The following is a 17,928-nucleotide window of genomic DNA, read 5'->3' as shown; positions in this document are numbered from 1 at the left end:
TCGCATCAAAGGGAGGCCCTCGGCGTTCATGCGCTGCTCCTTCCCTGACCTCCCAGCATGCCAAGGGGCAGAGGGGTCTGTTGCCGAGCTAAACGTGCGAGCAAGACCCAGAGCCAAGGAGAGCTCAGAGAACACCAGTGCTGAGGCCTCACTCTGATGCCTTTAGTCTTAGTCTCCATCGCTGAGGCTCCAGATTTAAATAGTCCCATTCAATTTTCTGTACCATGCCGCATCAATGTCTGCTGGATGACGAGAAGAACATAAAAACTCTCAGAAACAAGAGGAAGGCCATTTCAATCCACTCTTTATTGTCCCATTGGGGAAATTTGTTTTACAGCACACTCTAAACATAACAACACAATGACAGACAAAATTTTACCAACAGAGAAGTCAGCGAAATTGTGTTACAATAGGAAAAGGGAGAAGAAAATACAAGTCTTTGAAAGAGATACTGTATTTAGGCCGGCATGCCTGTTTAGCATTTACTGGCTGATTAATCTGAGAATCTCATCCAGCCATTTCTTCAAGGAACTCAGCAAAAGACTCTTAAATATAAAAAAAGCTTCTACAGTATCTCACCCCAGTTATCTGCCCCTACGCAGTGGATAAGTTAGTCCTCAGAGGTTTCACAGTTAGGCTGGCGGTTCCAGATCAGTGTTTGTCTTCCATCATTGTCAACAGGTTTGAAGTGTTTCATGACTGGTGGAGAGTAATGTTTGGTCCTTGCCTTAGGTGGTTCACAAAACACAGCACTGTTTTCTTAAAGAACGAAAAGGGCTTCTCGGCTGATAAACAGTATTCGCGGACAGTCGCAAGAATGTGTCATTGCATTTCATTTCTGCAGTTTCAAAAACAAACTCAACATGTCAGAAAAGAAGTCAACTCTTTGAATTTCTTGTGAGGTTCAAACTGTATACAGGCAGGCCACAGCATACGACTTTTTCATTCTAGCGATAGTGTGAATGTCTTTAGAAATGCTGGCCTTGGTAAATTCACCATTGGATTTTCACAGATTTACAATGTCTTTTGATGCTTAAGTTTGCCATGTGTCATGTGCTTCATATACCATGTTAATGGCATGGTTTACACTTACAAGTTTACACTTAGAAAGATTCATCATGATATATCATGGCATTCCCATGTTCTGGTGCAGTAAAATAAAGTGAAAACCAGAGTAAAATTACAGTAATGTCTACCCGTCTTGTGGTAGGCCAATCAAGCTGAAAGTTCATAAGGGTGGTGTTTTGTTCAGAGAGGAGACTAAGATGTTTTCTACCAGATGAGCACAAAGGATATGGGTTCTGGTCAGACTGTAGCTGGCTGAGAGCGGTGTCGGTAGCAGACAGACCTGAGACTGTCCCTTAAGCCCCATTCCCAGAGGAGGGATTTGTAAGAATCTGTGAGGAGGGGGGTCTCTAGGGCATTTGAGCCTCCATTAAACAACACATCTTGTTTACTCTTCACGCCACTCTTCAAATAAAGGTGTCTGGAAAAAGCCATGGCTCATCCAGGTCCAATCCCATGCCTCTGCCCCATTCAACAGAAGCTCCTTCTGCAGTGTGCTGGATTAGCTCCTGAAATGAGCACCCATTTCACTCTGAACATTCGATACATATTTGCAAATTGAATATTTCCGTATCGACACTCCTGATTATTGTCACCTTAGATGGTAAATATAGCTTTTTCACTCATTAAGTGAATTATGGAATATTTTTATTAGCTACATGTATTAGTCGTTACACCTAGTAAAACCAATAATACTGTGGAAGAGGAGAAATGTGAAGTATTTCTCCATTTTCAATACTATATGACTAAAACTGCTTCATAAGCGCAACTAAATGCCTAATACTTGCTTTGTTAGTGATACATAAAGTGTATATTACTAATTCATTACTGACTAAAGATAATACACTCATAACCAGCCTTTATACAGAGCATGTCAATCGTGTGTTAACTGCCAGTATAGTACTTACGCCTGACTAACACATGAATTCCCAGGTTTGTCCTATCCCACAATGTTACACATGAATCTTTTCACACTGAAGTTTTTGTAACTTAGAGCTTGGAGGAGCAGTTTCTTTTCACTTTTTCATGGTTGATGTTATCATTCTGTTTCCTCCCTTGAAAATGCGACCGCCTGCCTGCCGTGATCCTTGCAATGTTTCTTTCTGCTGCTTCTACGTGTATTCAGACTTCAGTCCACGCTGGGCAGATCTTCAAGGTAAGAAGGAGGGGGTCCACACCTCTCATAACGTATGAGGTAGTGGGAAAGGATGGCGATGGAGCTGGGACTGGACTCGGGATCTTTGCAATTGGAGCGTTGTCATGGAGCCCGAGCCACGAGAAACGAAAACACGGGTCTATTGTGCGCTGCTGACAGCCCAGCAGAAACTCAGACCCGTGACACGGTAATTGTCCAGGGGCATGTTCCTGCGAGCAGTTCCTTAACAACAAGCTTCTATTGCTTAACCCTGTGAAGACGTCGCGTAGCGCAAACCATAGCACGGAACAGGCTGAAAAAGAGGGGAATAGGGAGAAATCGGCCTCTCAGGCTAGTGGAAGTGTTTTTATCCTTTCTTTCTCTGTGATCTCACCAACATTACTATACACGTGCGTAACTTATAGTTATAGAGGGCTTCTAGTGGGCTTCTAGATTTGTCACTGAGGTGTAAATCCTGAAAAGTGAGAGCTGGCCTTAGTCTGATTATGGACAAGAAGTTCAAATTTTCTTGTAATTGAAATAGAAAGCCTAGTTAAGACTTTGCTGGCCCAGGGAATACAGTATTGATTGTGCAGCTGTTTGCCGAAGGGAGTATCTTATCACATTTTACTGAGTACTTTATCAGAACACTTACACAAAAGGAATTTCAGGAATGAAGGTTTAGGTTTGGGGCGAAACACATCCTGAAAAAGATTTTTGATTGTCTGCGTACGGTTTGTTCCCCCCCCCCCCCTCCTGGTCAAAGTCTAGGAGGAAAAAGGGAATGGGCTCTTTTTATCGCATTACTTTGCTTTTATATGGGAAGACAATATTAAGATCGTAGCTAACCAAGCACTTTTTTACTTATGGGGATACTGGCGTTTTGTCAACTTTGTGTGAGGGTTGACTAAATCTCCTGGGTTTTGTTGTCACTGTGAATGCTTTTTTTGTGTGTGTGTGTCTGTTTTCCGTGCCCTTTTCACACATCAGACTGCGTATCTTTGCCAAATGTATAACGTTGTGTAAAATACAAGGTCCCTGCCCTGTCTAGTGGGGGTGCTGTAATCTGTGAGACAGTGAGTAATAAAACCAATCTAGTATGAAGTCACAGAGGATGACTTATCAAGAAGAAAACAAGCAGAAGGAAATAAGACAGTACTTTAATTAAAGTGCTCATGTCTGAGAAGCTGATCCCCTTGAATCCCGTTGAATAGCAATGCTATGGCTTTTCCCCCTGGGATACCCCTCTCTCCCTATACTTCTGCAGTTTACCCTGGTCTCCCTCTTTGTTTGTGCTTTTCAGCTCCTATACTTGCCCTTTGACAGATGTCAAATCAGATTAGAGGCGCAATTCAATTAACGGGGTTGCTGGGAGGGGGAAGTGTTCTTGAAAATTGTAAACGAGATGAAAATAAGAGTTTTCTGTATCTTCTTGTTCCAATGAACAAGTCTTTAAAAAAAATAAAATTCAGTAAAACAACACAACCGTTTTTGTGCAATATATGCCAGGGACCTGTGCAATACATTTAGATTTATATTCATATTGTGCAATATGACTTTTTTGTGTACTGTTCTGTTCTGGTTTGTTCTTTGTGTGTTCTGGACTGTGAGTAACTCTTCTTAGTGCATTTCTCACTGTACTGATTGTATTGTATTATTATTATTGTATCATTCGTTACACTGTGGCTGTGTTGTCTGTGTTAAGCTGCTGTTGCACTGCAATTTCCCTCACGGGATCAATAAAGTATCTATCTATCAACTATTTATCTAAAAAGCACTGTAACTCTGAATTAATGGAGATTTGTTTTATTTTCAGGGAAGTGGATGGGTAATTTTGGATATTTTGTCAGTTTATTTTACTTATTTACTTACATGAAGTAAATACATGAAGTTTATTTTGCTGCCTTGAAGCTAGCTTTGTCAGAATTTAAGGCCAATTGAGTATATATTGTGACAAAAAAGCCTGAAAAAAGGTTGGACAGGCAGCTGTCCTGCTTGCCAAATGTTGTATTAAATCAGGCCACCCACATTCTTTTAGTAACAGTTTAAATTCTATTAAGACATTAGGAGACGCCTTAGGAAAGATCTATGAGGTTGTTTTATGAGTTAGTTTTTTTTCAAAGACAAATCTAGGATTGGTTTTCTCAGCCATGACTATGAGTTACTTTCCCAGATTATGGAAAATGAGGAATTGAATTGTCAATTGCATTGCTTCAGTATGCATCCAAACATTTCAAATTCCCGTTAGCAATTATGATGTAGGACAGTGTCTAAAGATATTAAAATCAGTGTCGAAATGTACCAAGTTTGTCAAAGTGAGAGATATTGTTTGTTTAACACACCAGAAACACACGTCTTGTCTGATTTTGTTAGTGAAATTTGCAGAATTCAGAGCGAAGGAGGTGGAGTTTAGGCTCCTCGGAGTGACCGCATTATGAAAATAATTTTGCAGAGGAAAAGTCTTCCCACATTAACCCCACGCTGATACATACCGACCTCTACAGATCCATAAAGGACCTGAGAATCTGGAATACAGATGACGGGGTGAGGTTTGATTTGAACTGGAAGCAAATGGCAGTGTCAAGACTTTAATGATTATTTCAAGCTCAGAGTGGAGCACACAAGACTAATGGACACAAACCTAAATTACTGAAGAATCAGAATTAGGAGAGGTTCTCACATATACAATCGACTAAATATTTCAGAATGAATTTAAAAAAAATGCCATATTGAAAGAAAAATTAAAGTTCCTTTGGTATCAACTGGATTTTACAGCACGATGGATGAAATTCATCTCAATACCTGTGTTTTCCAGCTGTTAAATAGCAACAGCTGCCCTTTGTCCTGACTTCACTGTGTGTCCCCCACCTGGCTTCTGTCACTGATTAATTGTGGTAGGAAGACTTATTTAAGAAATACATTACAGTACATGAGTCACTCTGGATGCATTTTCTCCTGGCCTCCTGTTATGAGCCAGACTTCATTGTCGTGCCCTGCCTCCGTGTTTGATACTTCCCATGCCGATCCCTGACCAGAGAGCTCAGCTCTTGTTGTGACCGACTCTCTGATCCGACGCTCAGTCTGTTCCTACAGACAGAAGCGAAACCCGATTTCCTGCTCCTGCAACACTTCTGCAACGAGACCCCCGGGCCCCTCCCATCACTTTCACATGTCAGAGACAGGCGCCGGCATGCACTTCTACCACATTCATGGCATCGGACCAAAGAGAATGGGGACTGCGTTTCTGTGTGATTAAAGCACACATTGCATTACTGTTCAGTCCCCGCTTTTTTTAGTACAGTCATGTATGCAGTTTATTTTTTCATTCATTCACCAGATGTAATCCAGAACGAGTTCATGGGTGAAGTTCAAGCACGGAGTTACTTTGGCTATCATAAGGGGTGTTTTAAAATGATTTTGGTTTTATAGACTTTCCTTGGGGTGGCACAGTGTTGCAGTGGGTATATCCTGCCTTATGCCTGTTGCTTTTCAGGATTGGTTTCGGCTTTAATTGGTTAGAAAATGGACGGATGTCCTTCCTTGTGGGCAACTGCTGCTTAGCATTTTTCACAGAAAATATAGGAGAAAGGCGGTATATACTTTTGCCTGCAATAGGGTTGTGCTTTTCAGGATGTACTGTAGCTGTTGCTTTATGGGAATCATGATAACAGCTATCAGCCCTTTGTGTGTCGTAAACTGTCAGAGATCACCGAGGACAGGGAGGAACCAGTTAAAAACCTGCAGGATGAGATTCTGTGCCTTCACCGGTCAATCTGCATCTTGCATCTGAACTTATTTTAATTTCCCTCACATTATATAGAGAGCTAGCCAGTGGCCTGGCAGAACCAGGTCGCCTTTACAAAGCTTCTCCATCCATTCACAGTCTGTTCCCGTTTCTTCAAGACAGGTCATGATCCGTTCCCTCGTTCGCTTTCAAGTGAAATTCTGTCAGTAGTTTGACTGTCACTCCCGGAGGTTGGTGACGTTGAAAGGGTGTAATGTAGATAAGAACTTACAAAGGTTTCCCGAACTGACTGTTGCTAATTCCGTTCCCTGGGAGCGTGTCCTCTTTTCCCCTTTCCTTTTTCCTGCTCCCGTGTGAGGGACAGCTCCTGCGTGTGGAATGGCTGCCGGCTGCTCATCAGTCTGTTACACGTGCACAGTCAGTCCTGCTGAGAATTCGTTTGGTTTGGCCTAAATATCAGTCCACCCACCACCCCTCTAGTGAGTATGGGAAGCAAATGCTCAGAAGATACCGTTGTCTTTAATTTGGCCCTTGAGGTTTACTTAATTTCTTCCCTGTGCTGCTCAGTGTGCTGCTTAGGGGTGACTCGGGGAGGGTCTTAGTTCTTGCACTTCGGGCTATGGCATTTGCTTCCGTTCCTTTGACGGCACACTTTTACTTTCTGTGCTGAGGGGTGAAACTGGGGAGGGAGTAGGGGGCCGGGGGGGGGGATTGGGTTGAGCTGGAGGAGACTGTTAATCCAGCCTGGAGTCTGTCGGTCTGCCTGCAGCCTCTTTTGGCAGGTTTTGCCTTTTAACTCCTTGTTCAGGGTTGAGAACTTGAGCGAAGCACATGCTTCCCTTCCAAAGAGTAGTGGGGGGCTGGAACAAGCTGCTGAAACCAATACCCTGACTTCATTCAAGAACAGGCTGGCAGAGACCCTGGGATCAATTAGCTGCCAACTAGCAAACTGGCTAGATCGGCCAGGCTCCTCTCTTTTGTTCACAAGTGCTTGGTCCCCCGATACCAGGGATGTGACCCCAGCACATTGAGGGTGTGGTTTGGCGGTGAGGAGCGTCAGCGCTAGCTGGAATTGAACTGCCTGGATTTGATCGGTTTTCTGTCTGGAGTTTGCCTGTTTCCCCCCCATTTCCTCACGGGCTTTCACTGGACACACCAGTTCCAACCCACAAGCACTTCCAAATTAGGTTCAGATGGCCACTCTGAATTGCTCCCTTTCTGTGCGGAGGGAGGGAGGTGTTCTCGGCCTGACCAGTACCAGTTACCACGACCTGAACAGAGCTGAATGCAAATGAGCAATGATGGGCCGGATGGCCTTCTCCCACCTGTAGCTGACGCGGCCGACTTTATTTAGCCTTCCCCGGGGGGGGAGCAGGACCCCTGCCGAGCGGAGTCTGGCTGTCTGCTGTGGGCTGTTGGCTCATTGTCCTGCAGCAGATCGCCCCTACAGGGAGGACAGGCCAGGGGAATGACTCCATCACCCGGGGGCTGTTGTTTTTGGGGCTGGGAATGCACCGCTGTCCACTCTGGAGGGCGCAGGGGCTGATTCGTGCTCCCTCAGGCCCACAGACGCAACCACACGCATGGGCTGCTCGTTTAAATAGAAAGCAAAGGGGTGACCCCCCCCCTCCCCAGGCAACACCCCAGACTAGCTGTTAAATAACTCCCTATAGAAATTTCTCCCGGATGTTTGCATTTTCCAGCAGATACATCTGCTGTTTCTCCGGAACAGATTTACACTGACAAAACTCTAGCTGAGAAAAATATTCTCGTCAGCAGCATATAGACAGAAAATTATCTTCAGTAATCCTGTGGATATCTGTAAAGCAAACATGATCTACACTCTCTCCAGACCTTGGTATTGACACAGAAATGCATAGTCACTGAGAGGGCCGACTACAATCTACAGTTATCTGAGTGTTGGCTTGTTTCATCAAACAGTTTGGTAATTAGTCCTAACTAGTATGCCTCATCATTTTAACTGTGGCTTTCTTTCTTATCTGAGGTTTGACTTTTACCGTGTTCAGACTTGTGCAGAAATTTGGAATATTGTGATGTGTGCAAACCATGACCCCTAAGAATTGCACAACTGTGTAGCACTGACTTTTATTACATTTCTTTTTTTTTACATAACTGCTGTTCATTTAATGGTTTAAATTGGTGTTTATGGTCCCTTTAAATCACAATATAGATAGATACTTTATTGATCCCATGAGGGAAATTGCAGTGCAATAGCAGCTTAACAAAGACAACACAGACACAGTGCAACGAATGATACAATAATAATAACACAAGTAGAAGAGTTACTCGCAGTCCAGAACACACAAAGAACAGCACAAAACCAGAACAGAACAGTACACAAAAACTGAAGAAAAACAGTACACCTGAAGAAGGCTCCACGGCCGAAACGTTGTGTTCTCTTTCTTCTTTTTTTCAGCATGGAATAAACCTATTACTTGTTCCTTTGCAGTACACAAAAAAGTTGTCTTGCACAATATGACTTTAAATAAATATAAATGTATTGCACATTTTATTTTATCAAAAAATATTGCATTTTTGTCTTTATTAAAGAGTATGTATACTCTAACGTTCTGTTTATTTGACGTCTTCTTGTCGATACTTTCTTTTAATACTCTTTGCCACTATACAAAAGCCTAAATCCAAATTCTATCCTGAAAGTAATGAATTCACAGTGGACAGGATTCCAGTTCATCACAGGCTTCTCACAGACACCAGCACACCAGCCAGAATGTTATTGGAAGGCTGAAGAAAAGTAAAGCATCCAGAAAAAAAAACCCACACTAAGAGAACATGCAAAATCCACACAGAAAACAGTCATTTTCTTTCTAGTTCCAGAACTGAACCCAGGACCCAAGAGCTGTGAGACAGCACCACCAACTGCCACACCACTGTGCTGTCTGATAATCTTATGATTTTCCACTAATTTTCTAAGCTGAAAGTTTATCTCCAGCTACAGCAAAAAAGTGTCCTGTGGTAACCTAGAAAAATGTGTCAGTACATTGTTTAAAACAGGCCTGTCTGTACTGTGGAGTCCAAAAATGGACTTCAGTAAGAAGCACAGAAAGATATTTTTTATCTTTAAAATCTTAGATAAAATTCACTGCCGAGCAGACATAAGGCAGATAGCACTTAATGTAAACAACTGCAGGGTTTTGCATGCAAGTAGTACATACATAAACTGTAAATACAAAATTGGAAATGCTGAACTAGAAGAGGCAACTTATAAAAAAAGAAAATAAGCTTGTCAGCTGAAAGTATTGTGTCTTACAGAAAGAAAACTGTCTATACAGATCCTCACCTATCTCTATTAAGAGCAGCCCCGAGTTCCCTCAGGGTGTTTATTCTTTGGTCTAATTACTTTAATTAGCAGGAAAACAACATACAGCACTTAAATTCAAACCTGAAATTGTTTTATAGCTGCTGTAACTGTAATTAAGGACATATTTTAATTCACCAGCTTTCACAGGGGTTATAAACCCATTATTCCAACTCTTGCAGTGGTAAAGAAAATCACTGGGCCATATCAATCCTTCATTTTTGACTTATGATAAAAGCTTCCTCTTAATTGTGAGAAATGTCATTCATTCGCTTTCCTCTGAATTCGATGAGAGAGAACGTTTTGTTTGTTGAACCCTCGCAGCAGTGTTGTCAACAAGGCACACGACAGAAATCTGAAATTAAACAGGTATACCAAGGTCCTCTGGGATGGTCGGTAGAGATTCATCAGAATTCTGGGAGATCCTGTCCTCCAAACCAGGTCCGTGGGCCTGTTGCCAAGCTTGAGGCAAATTAAGTTGAATTTCCCCTTTGTGTTTCTTTGAGTGTCAAGGTGTCACACAGACAACTTGTGAGACTGCAGTGTCTGTAGGTTTTCATGGCAGCACAGCTCTTCATTGACGAATGGATTTTGAACGACCTGAACTAGACCAGTTTAATACCTCTCTCTATTTCTTCATGTGCTGCAGAGACGTATAAGCCTGCTGGTCTTACAGCACTCTAGCACTGGAGTTATGCAATGCTGGTGTAACAGAAGGCAGCTTAACACCTGCAAGTCAGTAACACAGTGCAGGGCAACAGTTTGCACGTTCAAAACTTATGTACTCAAGGTGTTTCATACAGCCAGGGCCTGGCACTCACAGACCACAATCCAACAGGCTTTTGACAAACCATGAGCATCTGGTAGTGTAAAATAGTCCTTGGGTGATTTAAAGAAACTTACTCAGCACCGGATTGTAGCCTGCAGGGACTGAAGCTGGAGACCCCCTGTTCTAAGATGTTTGTGCTTTATAGCAGCTTGACCGAGCTCTTTGCTCGCACCTCCTCGTTTCTGACACGTTCCTGCAGGGTCTGAGCGACACGGCCTGCCCGGGCTGCGCTGCTGCTCTGACTCCGCACCGAAGGCACTTTTTACTTTCCAGCCCGACCGGAGGTTTTTGTTTGGGCGCCGCCCACGCGTGGCACAGGGAGGAGGCGAACAGGTGCTGCGGAGACCGGGAATGGGCTGGCATTCCTGCCGGAGACACCATCTGTCCGAGGCAGTGGTGTGGCTGGTGGGAGGAGGGCTGTGTGCCTCTGGGACAGCTCCCCGAAGGTCAAACTGCTACACTCTGGAGAAACGTTTCAATGCCTGTAGTTACCTCTCAGTTCCTGTGTATGTCATTACGGTACCTCCCTGTCTCTTCCTCAAAATATTGTGCTCCAAGTTGCATTTTTTTTAACAGTTTCTAAACATTAAACATGCCCGTGTAAGGAATTACAACTGGATGTGACCCTACTGAGGAAAGAAAGAGTAAAGTTCCTAGTAGTATTTTTATCAGAGTGTGAGTGTCCATCGAGACCTGGATGTTAATATTTGTACTTCTTGCATAGGGGTGCCGCGTGACTTTTAAACCTCTTCATCCACCACACGGTCCAAAGTTTGCTTTCTAGTGCCTGACCGCAGACCAGGCTCTGGGTGTCGCTGACTGTAGAGAGAGTGTGGAGCATGCCGCCGCTACAGCACATGGAAATTCTTTGTTTCTTTCCTGAATGGCCCAGCAGGCTGTTGGAACGTGCATAGAATGCAGCCCAGGGGTGGGAGACCGCCTGTTGCGTTTGTGGCTCAGCCGTGCTTGTCTTGTTTGCCCGTACAACACCATCTCCAGCAGGTGCAGAAGGGCCGTGCTGTTTAGGGGGATGTTCTGTAGTTACTAGCACAAGTCCCCAAACAAACAAACGGTGCAGAATCTCTTCAAAACGAATTTGGGCAGCACTGCCACTGTGGAGCAGGAGTGAAGATTCTGGATTTCTACCTGGGTTCAAATCCCAGGTGGGACATTGATGTGTGATCGATGATTGATGCAGTCACATTGCTGTAGAAATGGTTGCTAATATAGAGCGCTTTGGATACAAATATCAGCCAAATGTTTGTGTGAATTATCTGTTTCTCTTCGGCAAAGTATACTGCGTACTTGAATACAGTTTTTTAGAGAGCAGACAAATCAGAAACCTCTGACTGTGTGACAGTAATTTCCTAATTTTTCTAATGAGCTTAAATGATCAGAATGATCATCCCACTCATGGGCTTCCCCTGAGGTGACATTCTAAGCAGACAGAATTACAGATGACAGAGCAGAGCAGATGTAATAAAGTATGCAACTAGAGAATTTTATTCAAGTAAATTGTGCTGCTCGTTAAAGCAAAGGGCACAGATGGAAATTTGGTATGACTTTCATTTTGAAAATAGGGGGTCTGTGAATGATATTTTGGGTTATCACACATAAAATTCATTCATTTGCTAATCACTGTGCCAAATCCCCTGTTTCCCAAACTAATGTTCAATTGGCTAACTGTGGAAATGTATCCTGCAAGTTAATTGTCAAAGGACAAACTAACTTCAGTTCCTGTTTTTCCGGTGGGGTATTTACCTTTACAGCTAAATTAGCTGTTTTGGCAGATTGTCTCTTTTCCTGGTTAAAGACTCATACAGTACGCTTAGATGCAAAAATGTATTTGGGGTACTTTTCAGAGTATGACTGGGCCTAACGATAAAATCTGAGTTATGTGTTGCTATGTCAGTGGGACTGAATATTGCACAGTTATTCAGAGCCTATTGGGGTAAAACAAGCCAACTAAGAGGAAGTAGCCATAATGACTGCCTTGTTCAATATGGGAGAAGTCTGTCATAAATCACTATGGTGCAAATTAGACTTTGGTCTTTAAACTGTCAGCAGCCATAACACCTGCAGTTAGAGCATTAGTTTAGTCATGTTGTTGTCGTGGAGTATTTCCCTTTCAGTTTTCAAAACGGCAAGAAATTGTTTGCCAAAATGTTATTCTCACTATACTTCTTGTGATTAAACATGGATCTGCAGACATTGTAGTGATAAAAACGTGGTATTCACAAACCAGGGTCCAGTTTTATCATCTTTCTTTTTATATCTTTCAACAGTTGACTCTGTACCATCTCAGAGATGTTTTATAGTGTATTGCTGTCTGCATGGACCATACTGTTCTCCCTGTGTTCGTGTGGGTTTCCTCCAGGTGCTCTGGTTTTCTCCAAACATGTACTGGTAGATTATTTGGCCTCTGTAAAATTTGGGCCTGGTGTTGTGTGTGTGTGCACCCTGTGATCCCATCCAAAGACGTACCCTGCCTTGTGCCCACAGCTTACTGGGATTGGCAGCCGCACCCCTGAAGCCCTGAATTGGAAGAACTGGTCTTCTAACGTTTGGTTAGAAGGTGGGTGGACAGATCGCCCCCTAGGAATTAAACTGGGACCCCCAGCACTGCGAAGCAGCAATGCTAAACACTGCACCACAACGCTCCCCCACTGGTTTTAATTCATCTTGCTTTAGCAGTGGCAGTACTGTGGTTCCTGAATTATTAAGATCATTGTTATGTCTAGTACTTCATTTATGAGAAAACAGTCAGGAGGAATTCATTATTTGATTTTGCAAAATGAAATACAACATTTTTTTTTATCTTAAAACCCCTATGGATTATTCTACCAAATATCTTGTAGTATTGTGCAAGAGACTTGTATCCCATGCCAAAAAAACTGTAAAAAATTTCATTAAAAGTGTCAAAAGTCATCTGTTATGGTGCTCAAAAGATTAAAGAGGAGAAATATATTGTAACGCATACGGCCACCATTGTGGGTTGTTAGAGCCTGTGAATAGTAGGGACCTCAGCCAGCAGGCTAACGGGAGATTTCCCTTTAGCTCAACTGGCTGGGTCCCTGTTGAATAACGTCAGAGACCCGGGTTCGAGTCCCCAGCGGTAGGGGGCCGACCTGAGGCGGCAGCGGCGAGGGCGCATACCCACGTGAACCCGAGAAAGCTACAATATTTAATCTTGGGAAGTATTTTTTTTCTACGGTTTTGCCTTAAACACTGTAGTCATTGTAAGAAGTCTGGTCTCTATTGTCTCAAGGGCTTGACTCGACAGTTCCTGACGTCAACAAGCGCTCCTTACTGAACTGACTAAACATTTTATTAACAATTAATATTGCTTAAGTCGTCGCATTAGGATTGTTGCTTTGATCCTCCTAGCAAATCCTTTCACGTATCAATATTCAAAAAAGCGGGTGATATCCCAAAACACAAATACCACATCCGAATTAGCAGGAAATACTTCACAAGAATACCAGTGGGTGTCTGCAGGTCTTAAATAAACGATTAAATAAATTGTGTCGGCTTCCAGCAACAACACATTTCCTATAGCTACCCTTCTTCTCTGATTGTACTCTAGTTGCAAACCGCAGGTTAACTTACTACTAATTATGATAAGCATATGAATTAATAAAGTATTATTTGATGTAGTGTGGGACATGTATAATACAACGGACTGATAAATATTGTCCTGAGAACAATAATGTGTTCTAGTTTCCCTTTCACACGAAACCATGTTTATTTACATTTCGGCATTGTTAGCTAAGTGTACCTTTCTACAAACGATTTCCGGCTTTCGAGCACACCCAAAAAGCGAAAAGGGAAAGCAGGCAAAAGCAAGTCTTGTCTTTTACCTCCTCCCCCGGCAGCAGTGTCGGCTCTATTTACATAGCAAAGGAACAAGTAAAGGTTTATTCCAAACTGAAAAGAGAAGAAAGGAAACATAACGTGTTTCCCGGACACCCGAAGCAGGCTCCACAGCCGAAACATTGTGTTTCCTTTCTTCTCTTTTCAGCATGGAATAAACCTTTACTTGTTCCTTTGCAGCCTATGCTGACGCGGCTGCCTACTTGAGCTATTTACACAGCTCCGACCGGGCTGCGGCTCCGCTACAGACCTGTTGTTTCCTCCTCCTCTCCCCTCCCCGAACAGGGGCTGGACAGGTATGCGGGCTGCCTCGCCACTCCCTGGACAGGAGGCTCCACGCCCCGCTTACCACCAGCGAGCGCAACCCGCAGACAGCGGGTCAGAGTGCGCCTGAGCTTGAAAGCGCTAACACCGGTGGCGCGTACATTACACTGTAAGTACTTCTGACCGAGCTGTTGCACTGAAAGTCCATGCGTTTGGCTGCTTAAGCGCACGGTCTTTCTTGTTCGGCTTTCCTTCTGAAACTTATCCTGCTGTTCCTTTAATTTCGGGTATAACTTTTGCATTTGAGAATGAGGGAGAGACGTTCGTGTGCTTGCAATACTGATATTTCGTGTGCAGATTTCACTCCCGTAATTTTTAAAGAAGTAGACATGTCTTATTTATTCTCTATTTGCGTTTTATTGACAAATTCTCATTCTTGTGAATGGGAATATACGCATTTTGTTTATAAGGTTGTGGGTCGGGCTGTTTCGTACAATGTCGAATAGTAATTTAGATTTAGTCATTAAAGAATGCGAATACCTTGAATATGGATTTTGACCACATTCTATTTGTTTTGTTAAAGTAGCTCAAAGATTAGTATTTGTGAAAATCAGCAGCTGAAAATGTGATTTATGAATCACATAGAAATTTAAGTTGCAAATGATTTGTATGTCTTCTGCACTTGGGAAGCGGTATGGGTCTTACTTCCTCAAATGCGATTACCTATGAATTCGCAGATCTTTCGCCGTGTATTTGAGGACTCCGTAGGTTACGTGAATGGGTTTACCGTTAATTTTCGGGATTTTACAGATATGTGCTGTTTGGTCAGTTTGAATGTAAGGAACGGGATTTATTGGTGATGTTTATTAAAGCGGCATTACTTGCTGAGCGTCCGGCCGCAGGGTGCTGACTCTTCTGGGGAAGCTGTTGTCCGGTGTTAGTCTGGTTCCTGAGGGGCGAAGGAATCTCAATCGGTCTCCCCAGGCAGGCGAGTCGCCTGACTGAAGCCGTCTCGCTAATTACAATACCAATACAGGCTGATTGCTTCTCCTAATCGCCGAAGCACGGCAGTGGGTTTTTAAATGTATTGCCAGCGGGTGGGGTGACGATTTGTTTTAATTTTGATCTGGCTGTAAAATTGTAATGCAGATACGACATTGTACCTGCTTAAAGTTTTAACGCTGGGATTATTGTAATACAGTGACATTTAAGGATCTGTTTATTGTATGGATTCTAAATTATCCCTTTGACATAAAACAGCAAGACAAGTTTTTTGTGCGGTTTTTTAAACTTTTGAGTTATATATATATATAGGACAATAAAATCCACCTCCTGTTGATTGTCTAGATGTTTGATCAAAAGGGGAGCAAATTAATCTTCTGTATTCCACAGCCAGTCTACTGTATTCCACAGCTAATGTTTGTGATCTAAATGTTCTAAAACATTTTCAGTGTGTTTATGTTCACACAGATCTCTTAACCTTGCTTTAATACACACTGACATACAAGCAAAATGACAAATTGTTTCTTCTTTTTTTATTTGCTAGGTTGTTTTTTCTCCACTGCTCTTAATCTGCAGTTGTGGTTCATCATGAGTCTTAATTTCTCAAGGGTGTGACTGTTTTAATTTTCAATTGTATTCCTGCTTTGCGTTCCAAGTAACGTTGCTGCAGCTGAATCACAGCTGTGGCTGCTGTATATCTACCCACCCTTGGCCTATCAGTGTGCCAGCCCACTTTATGAGCTTGTGCTCATAGATAAGCTCTCTGTGTTGGCTTTAACTGCAAGCAGTTCTCCCTGCGCTGACATCACGCTATCGCAGGCTCTCCGGGTGCCAGTATGTGTGTGAGTCACCGGAAACTGCAGAAACTCACAGCACATGGGAACAGTACAGTACATGGTGTGTCACAGACCTGTGGACTCAGTCATCACCGTGCTCTGCTGGGCCGGAGAGTCGGGCATCGGTGACATCACTCAGCATTACCCTCCAAGCAAACCTGAGGCTTCAGGCAGACGTCATGATGTCTGGTCTGAGGCATTGACATGGTTAGATCATCTTCAGAGATGATCGGGGCTTCTTCAGGGTAGCTTGACAGGTCACAGCTATGTAATAAAGCACGTTGTTCTTTGCGTCTTGTACCCAACACGGAGTCTTGTCTTGGGAGTGTCATAGTAATACTGTGCCCCACGTGCAAAAGGTTTTCTCTCTAACTTTTCTTTCAAGAAAGAGCTGGGTGAGATCATTGGATTACTTAACAACTAGCCGCCACACAGGTCAGAGGGGCTCAACTAACCTCCTGTCATGTGTATCTTTTCTTCTGTCCTCCTGACTGAAGAGGCAACTATAAATCAGTTCAGTGGCAACCCCTACCTTTCTTGAAAGGCTTTCCTTCCGAGTAGATGACCACATTATCAAAATAAAAATAAAAAAGTGCTGTGGCCCTGAGTTCAATTCTGGACCGGAGGTGCTGTCTATTTAGTTTTGAATGTTGTACCCACATTTGTGTGGGTTTCATCCCAGAGTCCAAAAACACAGGGGTAATTTAACGGCTTTTGGGAAAACTGAGTGGAAAATGGTCCTTCTTAGAGTTTGTTTCATCTATGTCTGTGTCCGTATCTGTGCTCTGCGATGGACACTGTCCAGGGTGTATCCTGTCTTGTGCCTGTTGCTCGCTGGGATACGCTCCTGCTCCTCCGTGACCCTAAATTGGGTGAAGCAGTTAGATAATGAATGGATGGCTTTCTGTCGCTCTTTTCATCTTAAAAGATCCCAAACTACTTCACCCATTTCATCCACCGCAGAAGTGTAACTCCACCTGAGTGACACACAGCAGCCCTGCAACACTGCAAATCAGGTAGGAAAGTGAGAACATACTTCAGTTAAATAGGCAGTGTACATCTCTTTGACGTGGATGGGTTAGTTAAAACATTCTTGCATCTATTGCATTCACTGTCAATTTGGAATTTTATATTCATTCCCAGGACTTCAGTGAAAAAAACAAAACAGTTAAGGTCCAGTTGTAAAGATTTATTCATTCATTTTACTCTGGCACCCATGATGTTGTGTAATTTGTACACTCAGAGTGAGGCACCTGAGTCTAGTTTGTGCCTGTGTGGGACTTTCACGTGTTGGGCAACCTGGCTGAGGAACAGTGTTTTTCCCCAATCTTCAGCAGCGGTGTTCCGGTATGCAGTGCGGGGATTTGGGAGTGCCGAATTGGCCCCAGCACGATTTCTTTCAGTGACTTGTATAAACTAATACCCAGTCAGTTTGTAGATGTGTGCAATGGACATCAGTCTTTAAGAAAGCCACAGCTCACTCCCTCAGCCTCATACCTTTGATCACATCACAAACCCCCGTGTGTGTGTTTTGTTAGCACATGCATATTATCAGCATTCAAGAGTGTTTCTCAGCAGTATTCTCAGCCATAGGATTGAAATGCTGGGAACCTTTCTCTCTTTTTTTTTCTTGCCTTGGAAAAATTGACTTTCTTTAGAGTGAGACTCCAGGGTCACTTAGTCTCGCTTCTACATTCCAACAGGTGAAGAATGTTTTATGCCTGAAGTACAACTTTTAACCAATTCTCCAACCCCACCTTCATTTTCGTTTCTCTGTCAAGAAATGGAAGCATTTGTTCGCCGCATTTCCAGTTTTCCTCCGATTACAGTTCTACTGCCTTG

The 17,928-nt window shown here is 43.1% G+C and overlaps 1 protein-coding gene across 8 annotated transcripts in view; it reads left to right on the top strand.

The window, feature by feature from the left end:
- The window catches only part of inavaa (innate immunity activator a), a 47,757-nt gene that overhangs the window by 5,934 nt on the left and 23,895 nt on the right, over window positions 1–17,928 (top strand). For 2 of the 8 annotated variants that reach the window (XM_088639950.1, XM_088639948.1), the window contains exon 1: window positions 13,952–14,417. The exons of 1 other annotated variant lie outside the window; for it this stretch is intronic. The gene's annotated coding sequence lies outside the window, so the exon portion shown is untranslated. Of the gene's footprint in view, window positions 1–13,951; window positions 14,418–14,578; window positions 14,632–16,717; window positions 17,103–17,928 lie in introns of those variants that run through there. 5 more of the 8 variants (XM_088639944.1, XM_088639949.1, XM_088639943.1 and 2 more) reach the window with 5 other exon arrangements.

Source organism: Lepisosteus platostomus, chromosome 7 (assembly GCF_059453375.1).
Source record: "Lepisosteus platostomus isolate fLepPlt1 chromosome 7, fLepPlt1.hap1, whole genome shotgun sequence".
Classification (NCBI taxonomy): Eukaryota; Metazoa; Chordata; class Actinopteri; order Semionotiformes; family Lepisosteidae; genus Lepisosteus; species Lepisosteus platostomus.
Note: the sequence above shows the minus strand (reverse complement) of the source record. Positions and strands in the feature narration are given on the sequence as shown.